We start from the raw sequence: 19,186 nt of genomic DNA, 5'->3' as shown, positions 1-19,186 counted from the left end.
GGTGGAATGGGGAAAGTGAGGGGAGGAGAAGAGTGAAGCCAGATTGGAGGATGGAGAAAGAGGGGATAGGAAATGAGAGGGGAGGTGGCCAGTGAGAAGTATAGGGTTGCCTTCCTCCTCACTAGCCTCCAGGAAAGATCTTGCTTTGAACTTACTGGAGCTTATTTGAATGTCATGCTTTGAATTCTCTAAAGCCAAGTTGCATTTGCCATGCCTTGACTCTGCTGGAGTAATATCACTTTCCCCTGCCTTGAACCTGTTGGCATCCTGTGTCCATCATGCCTTTAATCCATTGAAGTCAAGTTGCCTTCATTGTGCCTTGAACTTGCTGGAATCAGGTCACCTTGAACTTCTTGAAACCGCATTTGCATTTGCCACACTTTGAACCCTGAGCATTGTAGGGGTTGCCGCATTGCACCTAGGACACCGTTGCAGAAAAGACATTTGGCACATTAATGCTCCTGTTGCCTTTGTACTGTCTCAATCACTTGGAACAGACTTTAAAAAACCCTGTCCTCTGAGGTTGGCACCAGGGGAACAACTACAGGGTTGGTTGTGTGAGATAAACACATTCTACTTGGTGTGTGTGTGTGTGTGTGTGTAATGGGGCAGGGCAGATAGAGTCTTAGGCCCTTAGGCACTCGGCTCAATTTATTTTTATTTATTTATTTATTGGATTTATATGCCGCCCCTCTCCGAAGACTCGGGGCGGCTAACAACAATCATAAAACAGCGTACAATAATAATCCAATACTAAAAATGATTTAAAAACCCTTAATATAAAAAGCCAAACATACATACAGACATACCATGCATAAAATTGTAAAGGCCTAGGGGAAAAGGGAATCTTAATTCCCCCATGCCTGGCGGCAGAGGTGGGTTTTAAGGAGCTTACGAAAGGCAAGGAGGGTGGGGGGCAATTCTAATCTCTGTGGGGAGTTGGTTCCAGAGGGCTGGGGCTGCCACAGAGAAGGCTCTTCCCCTGGGTCCCGCCAAGCGGCATTGTTTAGTTGACGGGACCTGGAGAAGACCCACTCTGTGGGACCTAACTGGTCGCTGGGATTCGTGCAGCAGAAGGCGGTCCCTGAGATAATCTGGTCTTTGCATTAATATAAAACAATGTTTCTCAAATAGTGGGGTGGGCCCCCCTGGGGAGGCGCGAAGCAATGCCAGGGGGGGCACGTAACCCAGGGGGAACTTGCTTTTTTGGCCGCAAGGAGTAGTGGTCTTTTGCACCAAACCATACCACGCGGTACAGAGTAGGAGATATGAAGGGCAGATAACAAACCTTTAAGAGAAACCATGGAAAAATATTTAACAAAGATGAAAAGAAAGTAGGACAGAGATGGAGATAATGAGACAAACGTAAGTCTCCCGAAAGCTACGATGAGGAAATAGGATGAAGCATATGTTGTGCTTGGCTTCACTGTGAATACGGTGGGAGACGAGGAAAGACTGGTATGTTGACTGTGTCAAAAAATGTTGGCAGCGGACAGCATGAAGCCAACTAAATTAAGGCGTCACTTAAACACATTACATCCCAATCAGGCTGATAAGCCGCTTGAGTTTTTTCAGCGAAAGCATGCTGAATATTGCAAACAATCATCCCGGCAGAGAGCTGGGGGTGGGTGGGCACAAAATGTTTACTTCGTCCTAGGGAGAGAATAACAGGAAACAATTGAGAAACACTGATATAAGTAAAGACTTTCCCTGTCCAGTAATATCCACTCTAGGTGGTGATGCTCCTCTCCATTTCTTAGCTGAGGAAGCCAGTATTTTCTGAAGACGTTTCTGTGATCATGTGACCAGCATAATAGCATGCTGCTGTGCACAGCATTCAGCGAAACAGATAATGCTGTTCCCAACTAAGTGATACCTATTTATCTACTTGCATTTTGCATGCTTTTGAACTGCTGGGTGGCAGGAGCTGGGGAAAGTAACAGGAGCTCGCCCTGTGGCATGGTTCAAACCTGGCTGTCAGTTTTCCAGCTGATAAGCTCAGCATCATTCACCATTGAGTAGTCATGCCCCCTTATTAATACAGCATCATTATAATTATTAATATGTGTTGTGGTTAGCTCTGGCCCAGCTCCTGCCCCAAGGACTGTGGATGTGGGGGAGACATCCACATGCTGCAGGCCTGTTTTTGCCCCCGGTGGAATCTGCTGATGAAGGCTCCTCTGACCAAGAAGACATGAGTGACAGGGAGGAGGAGAGTGTGGCAGACAGCTCAGAAGGAGATCAATTATCTAGCTCCTCCTTGGATTCAGAACAAGAGCTAATGATACAGCCACGCATGCGGAGAGCGATGCATAGGCAACAACAACTTAAAGATTATTATCAAAGAAAATGAGGCCACCTGTGGTTGGGTGGGGCTGTGGTAATTAGTGAGGCTGCTATAAATAGCAGCCTGTGGGTTTGGCCATTGTGGAGGATTATCTGATCGTTGTGTTTCGTGACTGCTTTACTGACTTTGACCTTTTGTGTGCTGATTTTTCCCGCTTTGAACCTAAACCAGAGCAAAGTGTGTTTCACTTTGTGAAAGAAGAAGGACTGTGAATTGCCTCACAGCTGCAAGCTAAGTATCACAGAACTGATAAGGGACTTATACAAAGTACCAGTTTGTTTGGAGACAAGTGCTCTTTGCTATACCAAAAGAGGGCTTGGTTTAAGTGAATTTTCGGTATAAAGAACATTGTTTTGAATTTTCAAACGTGTGTGTGTCTGAAATTTGTACCTGTGAATTTTTGGGAGGAGTCTACCAGGGAGCCCGACAGAACAACATGGTACTGAAAAGTCTACAAAATATTGTATATAATATTGAAAAATTGTCAGGCTGATTACTTTAGCTATTCAGAATTGGTCTTGTTCAATTCTCTTTCTCCTTGGCTCACTTACCTTAAGCAGCCCTAGAGCAGGGCTGTCAAACTGCTATGGTCATGCCTGGTTTAGCAAAAGGGAAAAAAGTCCTGATGTATCACATGCAGAGGTGGTATTCAGCCTGTTCAGACCAGTTCTAGTGAACTGATAGTAACAACTGCTATCCTATTTAGCCATGAGCATGTGTGCAAGCTGTGTGCATGAGCAAAGCGCATGCATAAGAAGGCCGTTTGCATACAAAGAAGGTGCACATGAAAACAATGTGAGCACACACTCACATTTTCAGTGCTGGGTGAACCGGTAGGTAAATTATGTGAAACCCACCTCTGGTCACGTGACGCCACTATGTTGATGTGAGTTTGACACGAGAGGGGGGGGGAGAGACAGAGAGAGAATGAAAACGAGCCAGTTGTCAAAGAAAAGCTGGTCTGTTGAATTTATCACTGATGTTTGTTTGTTTGTTTGTTTGTTTATTGGATTTATATGCCACCCCTCTCCAAGGACTCAGGGTGACTTACAATATATAAAAAGATACAACAGAATACAGTAGTCTAAATCCAATTAAGTTAAATCTAACTAAACTAGTCTAAAATCCTCAATTATATTAAAAATCAATCATACTCACTCAGATAACAGTCATGCATAACATTCGTCGGCCAGGGGAATGGCCAGGTCTAACCCCCCAAGCCTGGCAGCATGTTTGAGTCTTAAGACTCTTGCAGAAGGTGAGGAGGGTGGGGGCAGTGCAAATCTTTGGAGGGAGCTGGTTCCAAAAGGCTGGGGTCCCCACAGAGAAGACTCTTCCCTTAGGCCCCACCAAGCGACATTGTCCAGTTGACGGGACCTAGAGAAGGCCGACTCTGTGGGACCTAACCCATTGCTGGGACTCCTATGGCAGAAGGCAGTTCCGCAAGTAACTGGCCCAATGCCATTTAGGGCCTAGTAGTGATGTTATATACACTGCTCAAAAAAATAAAGGGAACACTTAAATAACACAATATGGCTCCAAGTAAATCAAACTTCTGTGAAATCATACTGTCCACTTAGGAAGCAACACTGACTGACAATTTCACATGCTGTTGTGCACATTCAACATTGTACCAAACAAAGTATTCAATGGGAATATTTCATTCATTCAGATCTAGGAGGTGTTATTTGAGTGTTCCCTTTGTTTTTTTTTTTGAGTAGTATACTTCCAGGTACATTTAAACACCACTGAAACAGGAGAGAGACAAATCTCCCCATTTGAATTAGGGCAGCTGCAACATCCTACCTAGAATGTTGCATTTGTGCTTCACCTCATCTGTAAGGACTTCATCTGTCAAGGTCTTTTGGTTTCAGTTTACTGCCAAGGTCAGACAATTATCAACATCCAATCAGATCACACAAGTGTGGAAATCAGTATGGTATTTGATTGATTTCAGCAAAACACTGCTCTAGAGTCCTCGGAGAGGAGCGACATACAAATCTAATTAATAATAATAATAATAATAATAATAATAATAATAATTATTATTATTATTATTATTATTATTATTATTATTATTATTATTATTATTATTATTATATGTCAATACAACACAGCAAATGAGGTCACTATGCTGGATTTTGTATTTCATCACCAGTGGGGCGCTTCCCAAGCACCTAAGACTGCGTGATGTAGCGGCGAATTATGTTTGCCGATCCCAGTAAAGCGGCCTTTTGCAATTGACAGATGGAGATTTTGTCAATTCCGATGGTTTTCAAATGTCCGCTGAGATCCTTTGGCATTGCGCCCAGCGTGCCAAGTACCACTGGGACCACTTTCACGGGCTTATGCCAGAGTCGTTGCAGCTCGATTTTTAGATCTTCGTATTTCATTAATTTCTCTAGATGCTTCTCCTCAATTCTGCTGTCCCCTGGGATTGCGATGTCGATGATCCATACTTTCTTTTTCTCCACAATCAGGATGTCTGGTGTGTTATGCTTCAGAATTCGATCAGTCTGAAGTCGGAAGTCCCACAGTAGTTTTGCTTGCTCATTTTCGACCACTTTTTCGGGCTTATGATGCCACCAGTTCTTTGCCACTGGGAAATGGTAGTTCCGGCACAAGTTCCAGTGGATCATCTGTGCCACAGCATCATGTCTATTATTATTATTATTATTATTATTATTATTATTATTATTATTATTATTATTATTATTATTGCTTATCAATTCAGGGAATTAGGAAATCTCAAAGAAGATATGTAAGGAAATTAATAATCTGACATTTCCAATGGGTAACACATAAGCTAGCTTCTTTTTCTTCTTCCAATCTTTGTTTAGCTATTTAGTATAATGTTCTTCTAAGCTATCTTCCAGATTACCAGAAAGTGCAACTATCATTTCATTGAAATGTGAATAATTCCAATAGTTTTACCAGCACTTTTCTGTAGATAGGTGGGATGATTCTGTAGATAGGTGGGACCATCACAGACTCTAAAATATTTAATGGGTTCAAATCTTGGAACATATACTAGCATTAATAATAAATTGTAGACTAAATCAGAATTATTATATAATAATATAATTATAATATAATCATTATATCATGATATAAAAGATAATTATTATCTAAGTGTATGTGTGTGTTGAAAAATGTACCTTCCAGTGAATTTTCTAAATTCTGGAATGTTTTTGCAATTCTTTACCTTCTTGTGTAATGCCATAACCATACAGTGTGGCAACCAATGGGGAGATATTTGAAGTGAAAGGCTCAGTGAACTGTGACTTCATTTTACATTACTCTGTTCAGTGAGTTTGAAGTGGCTTCATATATTAAGAGTTAAGTACTTGAGTTTCAGCTTTGGATCCAGATAAGCAATAACCAGCAACACCAGAAGGAATACAAGTTCAGAAGCATTCAGACCTAAAGATTTAAGACAACAGTTGTGATCTGCTAGAAAACACGAGAGATAGAGTTAAAAAGAGATCTTACTACAGCAATGGAAAGAAAAAAGAAGGAGCTTGATGGAAAACTCATATCAGAATATTCCTCAAAGCCCTACATATTTGCAGAATACAACAAGCCATCTATCTCCCATCCACTGTAACATCAGCTGTTTTCCTTCGGTGAACCTTCCTGCCTGCTGTATCCCCGGCAAAAGGAGAAGGATAACGAAGTTTTGAAAGCAAAAGTTGGGTGGAGGCATGGTCAAGGACTATTAAGAGCAAGAACAATTGCAAATCAACGGTTTTGGCTCTTTCCCTTCCCGTTTCTTATTTATTTCTTATTTATTTATTTTATTTATTCATTTGTCCAATACACAGATACGTAGGAAGAAAATAGACATGTGGTAATATATATAAGGGTAAAAGTGAACTTAGAGGAGAGGATATATGAAAGGAAGAGGATATAAATGATAGGTGAAAGAAAGGAAAGACAATTGGACAGGGGACGATGCAGATACAAGCCTAGTATTAAAAAGAGGGTATAAATAAGTCAAGCAGATATTCTGTTTTTAAAAAGCTCTAATCTGCATTATTTTACTTATGTGTTTAATACAAGTCTTCTATTTTATAAAGGAGAGCATGGCACATACAAATCCAGTTGCTTGTAACATGGAAAAAAGCATTTTGTTTACCTGGAGAAGCACTGCAGGTGGGAATTCAGTTGTTTATAATATAGAAAGAGAAAATTTTAGGAGATTAAGTGTGTATTCGGTTGGACTTTATAATTGAAACAGGCTAACGTAAGAATCTGTGAAATTTAGCTTCTTTAATGTCCACGGTACAGTATTTTAACATTGTGTTCAAGACCATTACAATAGAAAAAGCCAAAAATGCAGGTTTTCTATTACAATGTCTTCCATTCCTTCTCTGTTGCCACAAAGACATGTTCAAAAGTTCATCTAAGCTCGTAAATTCATCTCCTTCAGGGGTTGTCCCATGATAAATGTTCTCACCTTCCACATTGTCTTGCATAATCATAAACACAATGAAGCAATATCTCACAAGGACATGGGGTTTGTACATTTGCAAAGAGAAGAGCTTATAGTAATTAAAACAGATGGACACAAAGAGACCTAGACATATTTGGGGGAAGAAAAAGTTGATCTCATAGCTACTAATCAGATATAAGCCTAACAGCCCCTATGCTAAGAAGAGATAACATGTTAATTAGACTAGAATAGAATACAGTGATCCCTTGATTTTCGCGGTCTCGATTTTTGCGAAACGCTATACCATGGTTTTTCAAAAAATAATAATTAAAAAATACTACACGGTTTTTTTTTCTATACCACGGTTTTTCCCATCTGATGACGTCGTACGTCATCACCAAGAGTCACTTCTCTCTCCCTTTCTCTTCCTTTTTCTCTATCCTTTCTACCTCTTACTCTTTCTTTCTCTCCCTTCTTCATTCAATTTTCTCTCCCTCCCTTTCTCTCTCTTTCCTTTCTCTCCCTCCCTCCCTGTGCCTGCCCTGCACCACCCAACAGGGACGGACAGCCCCCGATCGTCGGTTCGTCGCCCCCCCAACAGAGGGAGATCGGGCTGTGAGGGCAGTGGATCCGCGTCCCCAGCCACCGGCTTGGATTCCCCTCACGGCGGCATTGGGCTGCCCTGCATCGCTCACGCGCTCGACTGCGGTGGCTGCTTTGGCGGGGAAGGAGGAGTTTGGGGAGAAGATGAAGGCAGCGGGCAGCAATTGAGGCGAAGCGAGGCGAAGGCGGCGAGGAGCGGCAAATAACAGAGCAGCTCGCGCCCGGTGGGGTCTCTTCTCCCCAGCCAAAGGAGGAATGGCTTGTGTGTGTAACACCAGCCACCAGAGGGAGATCGGGCTGGTGGGGGCGGTGAATCCACCTCCCCAGCCACTGGAGAGAGATCGGGCTGGTGGGGGCGGCGAATCCACCTCCCCAGCCACCGGAGAGAGATCAGGCTGGTGGGGGGGGCCAATCCACCTCCCCAGCCGGGCAGCGGCCAGCCGAGCGAACGGGAGAGCAGCGAGAGAACGAGCGGCCAGCCGAGCGAACGGCCGAACGGCGAGAGAACGAGCGGCCGGCAGGGCGGGCGGGCGAGCGGTGAGCGGGTGCTGGGGGCAGCCGACATTCAAAGCAATCTGTCGGCTTCCGCACTTTCGTCGCTCCCCGCCTCCACCATCTGCGCATGCGTGGCCATGGAAAAAAGGGCGCACATGTGCAGATGGTGTTTTTACTTCCGCACCACTATACCGCAGAAAATCGATTATCGCGAGAGGTCTTGGAACGTAACCCTCGCGATAATCGAGGGATCACTGTAACAGAGTTGGAAGGGACCTTGGAGGTCTTCTAGTCCAACCCTCTGCTTAGACAGGAAACCCTGCACCACTTCAGACAAATGGTTATTTAATAACTTCTTTAAAACTTCCAGTGTTGGAGTATTTACAACTTCTGGAGGCAAGTTGTTCCACTGATTACTTGTTCTAACTGTCTAGAAATTTCTCCTTAGTTATAAGTTGTTTTCTCCATGATTAGTTCTGGATGTGAAGGAAAGAAACTATGGGTCAGTATTATTAATACCCTTCAAAGTGAAGCTTTCAACTTTGGTCTTCCTGACATGTATTCCCACAATATTATTCAGATATTGAATTTCTGCAATTTAACTAATTAAATTTTAAAGCAGCTGAATAGAGGAATAAATGATATAATAACAACTCTGTAGAATTAGTGTTAAATTGGTATGATCCCTAATCCTTAGTTCCCCTGCTCCTAACACACCACCACCATTTGAAGTATAGGGACCATGGCATCTCATGAACATTGACTGTCTGTTTTTCCACTGAAGTCAAGGTGCCTTGGTATATATTCACCATTAAGGAGCCAAGGTGGCTCAGTGGGTAGAATGCGGTACAGCAGGCCACTAATGCTGACTGCCAGATCTGTAGGTCAGTGGTTCAAATCTCATCACCGGCTTCAGGTTGACTCAGCCTTCCATCCTTCCGAGGTGGGTAAAATGAGAGCCCGGATTGTGGGGGCAATATGCTGGCTCTGTTAAAAAGTGCTATTGTTAACATGTTGTAAGCCGCCCTGAGTCTAAGAAGAAGGGCGGCATAAAAAATTGGATGGATGGATGGATGGATGGATGGTGTTCTGTCGGGCTCTCTGGTAGACTCCTCCCAAAAATTCACAGGTACAAATTTCAGACACACACACATTTGAAAATTCAAAACAATGTTCTTTATAATGAAAATTCACTTAAACCAAGCCCTATTTTAGTATAGCAAAGAGCACTTGTCTCCAAACAAACTGGTAATTTGCACAAGTCCCTTATCAGTTCTGTGATACTTAGCTTGCAGCTGTGAGGCAATTCACAGTCCTTCTTCTTTCACAAAGTGAAACACACTTTGCTCTGGTTTAGTTTCAAAGCGGGGAAAAATCAGCACACAAAAGGTCAAAGTCAGTAAAGCAGTCACGAAACACAATGCTCAGATAATCCTGCACAATGGCCAAACCCACAGGCTGCTCTTTATAGCAACCTCATTAATTACCACAGCCCCACCCAACCACAGGTGGCCTCATTTTCTTTGATAATAATCTCTCAGTTGTTGTTGCCTATGCATCGCTCTCCGCATGCGTGGCTGTATCATTAACTCTTGTTCTGAATCCAAGGAGGAGCTAGATAATTGATCTCCTTCTGAGCTGTCTGCCACACTCTCCTCCTCCCTGTCACTCATGTCTTCTTGGTCAGAGGAGCCTTCATCAGCAGATTCCACCGGGGGCAAAATAGGCCTGAAGCATGTGGATGTCTCCCCCACATCCACAGTCCTTGGGGCAGGAGCTGGGCCAGAGCTAACCACAACGGATGGATGGATGGAAGGATGGATGGGTGGGTGGGTGGATGGATGGATGGATGGATAACATAGATGAAGCAATAATGAGGACATGAATAGAGTCTGGCTTAAAGTTATTTGGGGGCTTTCACCATGATGAAGCAAAGGGAGCACATTTTAACACTTTGGAAACATGCAGAACTACTGTGTTCAAGTGATAACAAGGAAACTTCTCACAGACACCATGAAAACCCTTTTAATAGTATAGTATAATACTTTAGTATAGAAAGCAGCAGTTGTGAAGAGGTTTCATGTTACATATTACTTGCAATATTTCTACAAAATGTATTTGCTAGATGGTAACGGACAAAGGTGATGTTCCCTGACATTTCCTCTGATATATTCTGTTCATTACTAATGCTGGTAGTGAAGGTTCTTATTTTGTCACACCATGATTTTGGCAGGACTTAACCCGCTTGGATGTTTTCTGGGATTATTCAATAATATCCCTACAATTTCATGCCCACATAGCTGGTATTCAGAATCTAAAGCAGAATCTTAATCTTAAATTTAGTAGTAATTACAAAATAAATTGGATTCTCTCTCTTTTTTCCCCCTCCAGTTTGCAGTAGTCATAATAAGCAAAGCTGCCTGTGAAAAGGTGTCAAGCACATCTCCCCAACAATGAACAGGAAGGGAATTATTTCTATCTGAGTCAAATGGACAGTATGCCTGTCCAATATACTGTGCTACCGTGTTTCCCCGATAGTAAGACCCCCCCGATTGTAAGACATATGGGGGGTTTCAGGGGGGTTGGCTAATATAAGCCATACCCCGAAAGTAAGACATATGTCTTACTTTCGGGGAAACACGGTACTAAAAGCGAGGGAGGCGTCGGAGCAGTTCGCGGCGCTGGAGAGGGAGCTTCGCGCCCAGGAGTGTCTCCCAAACCCGGCGTGGATAAGGACTCCTCGGCCGGCGGAGGAAGCGCGGCGGCGGCAGCAGGCTCCGGAGGGAGCTCGGGCGGTGGCAAGAAGACGGGATTCCGGGTGCCGAGCGCCACCTGCCCGCCGTTCACGCCAAGGACAGGCAGCCCCAGTTCCAGCACCTCGGCCTGCTCGCCCAGCCTCTTGCCCGGCGGGGAGAGCAAAGGCGGCGGCGGGAGTAGTGGAGGCGAGGCGGAGAAGAAAGAAGTGGCGGATAGCTGGCGAGGCGCCGGCTAGAGGGCTGGACCCCGCCGCTTTGCCGCCGCTCCCGCCGCCGCCTTTGCCTCTTGCCCGGTGGGAAAGGCGACGAAAAGGGCTATCGGGTCCCTTCCAATTGCCCGGCCAGCGTCGCCTTAGTCAGCAGCGGAAAATCAAAGGAAGCAGCAGGAGAAGCGAAGTTCTTGAATGGTGATCGCAGCCGATGAGGTTCGGCTTTCTTCGCTTCTCCTGCTGCTTCCTTTGCTTTTCCGCTGCTGACTAAGGCGACGCCGGCCGGGCAATTGGAAGGGACCCGATAGCCCTTTTCGTCGCCTTTCCCGCCGGGCAAGAGGCAAAGGCGGTGGCGGGAGCGGCGGCAAAGCGGCGGGGTCCAGCCCTCTAGCCGGCGCCTCGCCAGCTATCCGCCGCTTCTTTCTTCTCTGCCTCGCCTCCACTACTCCCGCCGCCGCCTTTGCTCTCCCCGCCGGGAAAGGCGACGAAAAGGGCTATCGGGTACCTTCCAATTGCCCGGCCGGCATCGCCTTAGTCAGCAGCGGAAAAGCAAAGGAAGCAGCAGGAGAAGTGAAGAAAGCCGAACCTCATCGGCTGCGATCAAGGGCCGCCGCCACCATTCAAGAACTTCCGCGAAAGACGCAGGAGCGGCGGCGGCGGCGGAACGCTGCTTGAACCGCCCCCGCCTTCTGCTTAAAACCCTCGGTTCATGCCTTTCCTGCCCGCCTCCACTCACCCGCGCTTCTGCCACTTCTTTCATCAAGCTCCCCGAACCAAGGATGATGAGCAGCTCAAAGGACCAATCAGCACTTCCTAGCACCAGCTACGGTGGCCAAATAAGACCAAAATCTTCCCGCTTCTGAGTCCTTAAAAGAGGTACAGTACTGTATACTTAAATGATTTATCATGCAGGCTACATTGCCCCCCCCCCCGCAAATTGTAAAGTCTAGATTTTATTTATTACATATTTCAAAATAAGAAATTAAAAAATTGCCCGGGACAATATAAGACATACCCCCAAAGTAAGACACAGTGGGGCTTTTGGGGATAAAAAGAAAGTAAGACACTGCCTTACTTTCGGGGAAACACGGTATAATGGCATGTCCTTCCTCCCAAAAAGGAGCCATATCATCATGAGACACCAGACAACTATTTCAGCTTCAACCGCAACAACACAAGAGCACGCAACAGATTCAAACTTAATATTAACCGCTCCAAACTTGACTGTAAAAAATATGACTTCTGCAACCGAATTGTCGAAGCGTGGAACTCATTACCCGACTCAGTAGTGTCAACCCCTAACCCCAAACATTTTTCCCTTAGACTCTCCACGATTGACCTCTCCAGGTTCCTTAGAGGTCAGTAAGGGGCGTGCATAAGTGCACCAGTGTCCCTTCCGTCCTCTGTCCAATTGTCTCTCCTTATCTCATTTATCTTTTCTTCCTTTCAAATATGTTCACCTATACTTTTATATCTTATCTTCTATCCTTTTCTTTACTTATATTATTACATATCTTTCTCTTCAATGTGTATTATGTATTGGACAAAATAAATAAATAAAATAAATAAATAAATAACTCATGATTGTTGATATAAATGATAAGGATTATCAGTTTGATCCATTGTTTCAACATCTGGTGACTCCAGATTGAATTTAGTTTGGATGTATCTTCCCTTTGTAAGATTATTATTATGGTTGGTCGCACAGTCAGCCAGATGTTTAGCCTAAATTTAGTATTTTTATCCTTCTATCAAGTGCTTCCCAAGAACCTGGGGTAGGCAGATGTTGTTTGATGGCATAAAGCATATCATCTGCAGATTGTAAACTAGTCTAAGTAAAACTGCCATTCACAATTGACTGATGGTGATTTTGTCAATGCTGATGATGTCCAAGCCCTACTCCAGATGTTTTCAGATTGCATTCAAGCTGCCTATTACTATGGGTGCTCTCTTTGCTCTCTTTTGCCACAGCTGTTCTACTTCTACTTGCATTTATTTGCATTTTATTATTTTCTCCAATTATTTCTCCTGTTCTGCTTTTTCAAGGTATGGCCATTGTCCAGACTTTCTCATTCTTATTATTTCAAACTGTGGTTAATATTGGTCAAAGTGGGGCTGGGAGAGAGAATTGGTCTTACCTGATACACCTCTTCTTGTAGAGTGGCGCTAACCTCCAAGAATGGGATGACACTGTCCCTTCAGCCAATCAGGACTGAGTCTGACAAATTGTATAGCTTCTTCCTCCTGCCTCAATTTCCCCTCTTTGACGAAGGACAATGGTCAGACTCGGCGTGTAGCTTCCAAAGTTAAACGAAGTAGAAGAGAACAATTTGATGTCCAGAAGTCGAGTAAAAATATTGCAACTGACATTGAAAATTGGATGTAAGGAGATACATTGAAATCTGTTTGTTGGTTTTTTCCCTTTTAATGTGTGATTGATAGGTTTCAGCTTTCAATTATTTCCCATTTAATGCTTCCAAAATTCTCGGTTAAAAATAACTACTGAAACTGCTACCTCTGAAAGAAAAGAAAACAAAACAAGGAGCATAGAGTTTCAGGCTATCATAAATCATGCAATAGTCACTAGTCACCCTAATGAAATACAAGAATGCTGACAACTTTCAATTATGATATGGGCCCTGCATCTCAACTGTGTTCAGTTCTGGAGACCTCACCTACAAAAAGATATTGACAAAATTGAACAGGTCCAAAGACGGGCTACAAGAATGGTGGAAGGTCTTAAGCATAAAACGTATCAGGAAAGACTTAATGAACTCAATCTGTATAGTCTGGAGGACAGAAGGGAAAGGGGGGACATGATCGAAACATTTAAATATATTAAAGGGTTAAATAAGGTCCAGGAGGGAAGTGTTTTTAATAGGAAAGTGAACACAAGAACAAGGGGACACAATCTGAAGTTAGTTGGGGGAAAGATCAAAAGCAACATGAGAAAATATTATTTTACTGAAAGAGTAGTAGATCCTTGGAACAAACTTCCAGCAGACGTGGTAGATAAATCCACAGTAACTGAATTTAAACATGCCTGGGATAAACATATATCCATCCTAAGATAAAATACAGAAAATAGTATAAGAGCAGACTAGATGGACCATGAGGTCTTTTTCTGCCGTCAGACTTCTATGTTTCTATGTATGGTCAAACAAGTCGTCATCATCATCATCATCATCATCATCATCATCATCATCATCATCATCATTATCATAATCAGAACTTCAACTCCCAGAATTCCTGAGTCAATCATGCTAGCTCAGGAATTCTGGGAGTTGAAGTCCACCTATCATAGAAGAGCCAACTTTGCCTACCCTTGATCATCACCACCATCATCTTTTAATGACACCATAATCCCTTGCAGGGTGGAGTCTGGGCAACTGAATGGAACTACCGTAGCAGAATGTTTTTAATGGCCGGATGCCCTTTCTGTCACCAAAGTGGAGCTTTGTTGAGCAGATATATTCTCACTGTGCCCTGAGAGTAAAATATATGTCTCTACCTAGGATTGAATTCACAGCCTCCTGATTGTGATGTGAGAGCTCCACCTCTAGGATACCATACCATTCCACTTAGGGCCAAACAAGTAATATGATTACATTCCTTTCTAAAGTCTGGAAAAACAAGTTTAAATGAAAGAAGATGGAATACCTCAGGCCATCCAATGAAAGCCATCCAATTCCAATAATAGCTTATCTTTAGTTTGGGGCAAGGTTATTCAAAGTCCATTCATTCTCCTTGATATTATTATTATTATTATTATTATTATTATTATTATTATTATTTATTAGATTTGTATGCCGTCCCTCTCCATAGACTCGGGGCGGCTCAAAGCAACAATAAAACAATGTACAACAAATCAAATAATTTAAAAACACTAAAACCCCCATTATTAAAAGCAAACATACACACAAACATAACATACATAAACTGTATAGGCCGAGGGAGATGTCTCAATTCCCCCATGCCTGACAGCAGAGGTGGGTTTTAAGTAGTTTACGAAAGGCATGGGGGGGGCAGTTCTAATCTCTGGGGGGAGCTAGTTCCAGAGGGTTGGGGCCGCCACAGAGAAGGCTCTTCCCCTGGGTCCGACCAAACGACATTGTTTAGTTGACGGGACCCAGAGAAGGCCAACTCTGTGGGACCTAACCGGTCGCTGGGATTCATACAGCAGAAGGCAGTCCCGGAGATATTCTGGTCTGATGCCGTGAAGGGCTTTATAGGTCATAACCAGCACTTTGAATTGTGACCGGAAACTGATCGGCAACCAATGCAGACTGCGGAATGTTGGTGTAACATGGGCATACCTTGGGAAGCCCATGATTGCTCTCGCAGCTGCATTCTGCGCGATCTGAAGTTTCCGAACACTTTTCAAAAGTAGCCCCATGTAGATAGCATTACAGTAGTCAAACCTCGAGGTGATGAGGGCATGAGTGACTGTGAGCAGTGAGTCTTGGTCCAGGTAGGGCCACAACTGGTGCACCAGGCGAACCTGGGCAAACCCCCCAGGTTTTGTTTATTTTTAGTTAAAGCATTTTTTTTATTCTTAACTTTTAAAAAGTACTGAATATAGTCAGATACACACAGTAACAAGTAATAGATTTATTTTAGCTGATGGGGTTGTGACAACATCTCAGTTTTCCTATATAACACTTGCCTGCTTTTTCATGGGGCAGGAATACATATTTTCAAGGCTGCATTCTCTCAACTGGTTCTGCTCATTTGATAATACCAATAGCACTTATATACTCCTACACAGCCCCTTCTAAGAGGTTTGCAGAGTCAGCGTATTGTCCACAACAATCTGAGTCCTAATTTTACTGACCTCAGAAGGATGAAAGGCTGAGTCAACCTTGAACCACTCCGAATCGAACTCCTGAGTACTGTACTGCATTCTAACCATTGTGCCACCACGGCTCTTCAATGTCAGGTAGAATGTCAGGGGTTGTCACAAAGAAGAGGGGGTTCATGTAATCTCCCAAACACTTGAAAGCAGGACAAGAAACGATGGATGGAAACTAAATAAGGAAAGATTCAACTTGGAACTAATGAGAAATTTCCTAACCATAAGACAATCAACCAGAGGAACAGCTTGCCTTCAGAAGTTGTGGGTTCCACATTACTAAGACCTTTAAGACCGGATAGCCACACATCAGAAATGATATAGGCTCTCCTGCACCAGCAGGGGATTGGACTACTAGAAGACCTCCAAGGTTCCTTCCAACTTTGTTGTTCTCTTGTGGTAGGAGGTCATTCTGGGTCCCTTCTTTCAGAGATTGTAGGAACCTTTGTCAATTTCTGCACTCTTTCTATGGAACGATATCTGTTCTGTCGGGCTCTCTGGTCTCCCAAAAATGCACAGGTACAAATTTCAGACACACACACGTTTGAAAATTCATAACAATGTTCTTTATAATGAAAATTCACTTAAACCAAGCCCTCTTTTGGTATAGCAAAGAGCACTCGTCTCCAAACAAACTGGCAATTTGTACAAGTCCCTTATCAGTTCTGTGATACTTAGCTTGCAGCTGTGAGGCAATTCACAGTCCTTCTTCTTTCACAAAGTGAAACACACTTTACTCTGGTTTAGGTTCAAAGCGGGGAAAAATCAGCACCCAAAAAGTCAAAGTCAATAAAGCAGTCACAAAACACAACAATCAGATAAACCTCCACAATGGCTAAACCCACATGCTGCTATGTATAGCAGCCTCACTAATTACCACAGCCCCACCCAACCACAGGTGACCTCATTTTCTTTGATAATAATCTCTCAGTTGTTGTTGCCTATGCATCGCTCTCCTCATGCGTGGCTGTATCATTAACTCTTGTTCTGAATCCAAGGAGGAGCTAGATAGTTGATCTCCTTCTGAGCTGTCTGCCACACTCTCCTACTCCCTGTCACTTATGTCTTCTTGGTCATAGGAGCCTTCATCAGCAGATTCCACCGGGGCCAAAAGAGGCCTGGAGCATGTGGATGTCTCCCCCACATCCACAGTCCTTGGGGCAGGAGCTGGGCCAGAGTTAACCACAACAGATATCCCCTAAGGTTGAAATGGTTCCAACCCTATTGAGCTTTAGAAAGACTATTAAATCTTGGCCTTCCCCGAATGACTCAGAAATGGAATTATTCTGAATTACTGCCATTACTGCCTTAGATAATACACTTCATAGTCTGTGATGCAATATTCACTCCCTAAGACTCACAGACATTCCCACCCACTTTTTTTTGGAGGGGGGTAATTCCAGGATCTATAATGATTGGAACAACATATACAGTTATCTAGTAAGTAGATAAAAAAAACATTTTTTGGGTGGGGGGATCAGTTCCATGAATTCCATTGCATTTCATGGTATTATTCACTAAGGAATTCTGTAAGCTAAAGTGCTCTGGATGAAGGCACAAAGAGATGCTTTTTTGAAGCATAAGCTTTTAAAGGCATTTCAAAAGGAAGCTGATCTAATTTTACAGTTTAAAGATAATTGACTGAGTAAGGGGGGGTTCTTACTTGATCTTTACATGTAATTGAAGAAATGGAATAGTTTTTAAAATCTAGTGAGAAGGTTAAACAAGTGTGAAAAATATTTGCTTACTGGACTTGCCGTTCTTTTCAGATGTAATGGTAAAATGAGATGGTTTTTTTTTTAACTTTGAGCTTTAAGGAAAGAATAAGGACACTACATAGAGGATTTCCACAGTCAGCATTTTCAGGTGAACCTGAATTTTTGGAAAGCACATCTGCAGTTGAAGTCACAATCTCTCCCCCGTTCCTCCCCCCTCCCAATGAAACTGTGAGTAAGTGAAGGTGATTTCAATGGTATATCCCTTGTGAAACACATTTCAATACCCGCAGATCAATTCTCTGCCAAGTTTCAATCATTGTTGATATGGAAACAGTGGTACCATTTGTAGCAAACCCATTCCTTCCAATTCCATCGCAGAAGCTTCAGTGTCCCTTGCAAAATTGTCAGGCTGATCTTGACAAAATAAGAGCAAGATATTGACACCATGCTAAAAATATACAGAACTCATGAAAAAGGCTAATTCAGAAAACCTCCTTCTACTGGGGGAGATTGCTTCAATAATAACACTTTGCAGGGGGAGGGGGAGCTTTTTAATATATATAAGTCACTTTTCTTATCTATGAATTTCACTCAATTTAAGCACAGAGCAAAGCTGATAAGTCAGCATCTAGTCAAGTCCAGCAAGCTTATACATTTGCAATGTCAGGTCAAATCTATGTCTATAATTGATGGTGTTTTGTTTATGTAAATGTATATGTATGTATGTATGTTCTTATTTACTAATATTATTAAATATTTATCTGCTACTATGTGTTGTGGTTGGCTCTGCCCCAGCTCCTGCCCCAAGGAATGTGGAGGTGGATGTGGGGGAAACATCCACATGCCACAGGCCAGTTTTGCTTCCGATAGAATCTCCCGATGAAGGCTCCTTTGACGAAGGAAGCGTGAGTAGCAGGGAAGGGGGGAGTTTGGCCGACAGCCCAGGAGGAGATCAATCATTCTTATCATCCCTGGATTCTGAACAAGAACTTATGACAGACCCACGCATGCATAGAATGATGCATAGGAGAGAACAACTGAAGGATTATTACAGGAGATAAGTGAGGCCACCTGTGGTTGGGTGGATCTGCTGTAATTAGTGCTACAGATAAAAAGAACAGCGTGCTGGTTTAGCCTTGTGGAAGTTTATCTGATTCATAGTTCGTCATGGTCATGGTTTTGCTGTTTCCCTGTTCAAGACTGTGTGTGGACTTTCTGGACTTTGGAATTTGGACTCAATTTCCCAGTTATTGGGTGAGAAATTGGATTGCATTTAACCTGTGCCTTGTGTGTACCAGAAAATCCCTTTGACATTTAAAAAGGGAGTTTTTTCTGCTTTTCTGTTGATAAAGACTTTTGGTTTTCCTTCTATCGTGTAGTGTGTGTCTTTCTGGACTAATTACCCTGTAATTGCAGGCGGTTGGGACACGCCGGCAGAACACTATGAAATCATAACAGAAACTTTTCCCCAATCTTCCAAAGTGTATGTCATTTTATGAACATTATAGATGCCTTTTATTTATTTATTTTGAAGTTTAAACATACAAAGATTAAAAATAATAATACAAACTAAGAATAAGTCCAAGAAAGAAAGAGAGACAGAGACAGAAAGAAAGAGAGAGAAATATGGATAGATAAAAGAAGGAGGGAGGGAGATATACTGCCTAAATGAACTGTTATCAAGTGCTCCTTTATCGGTAATTTAATTCCTTCTACAATATTTCAGCCAAATTAATGTCTCTCATATCTCATCTTTTATCTATTAACAAAT

Source organism: Erythrolamprus reginae, chromosome 4, assembly GCF_031021105.1.
Source record: "Erythrolamprus reginae isolate rEryReg1 chromosome 4, rEryReg1.hap1, whole genome shotgun sequence".
Lineage (NCBI taxonomy): Eukaryota > Metazoa > Chordata > Lepidosauria > Squamata > Dipsadidae > Erythrolamprus > Erythrolamprus reginae.
Note: the sequence above shows the minus strand (reverse complement) of the source record.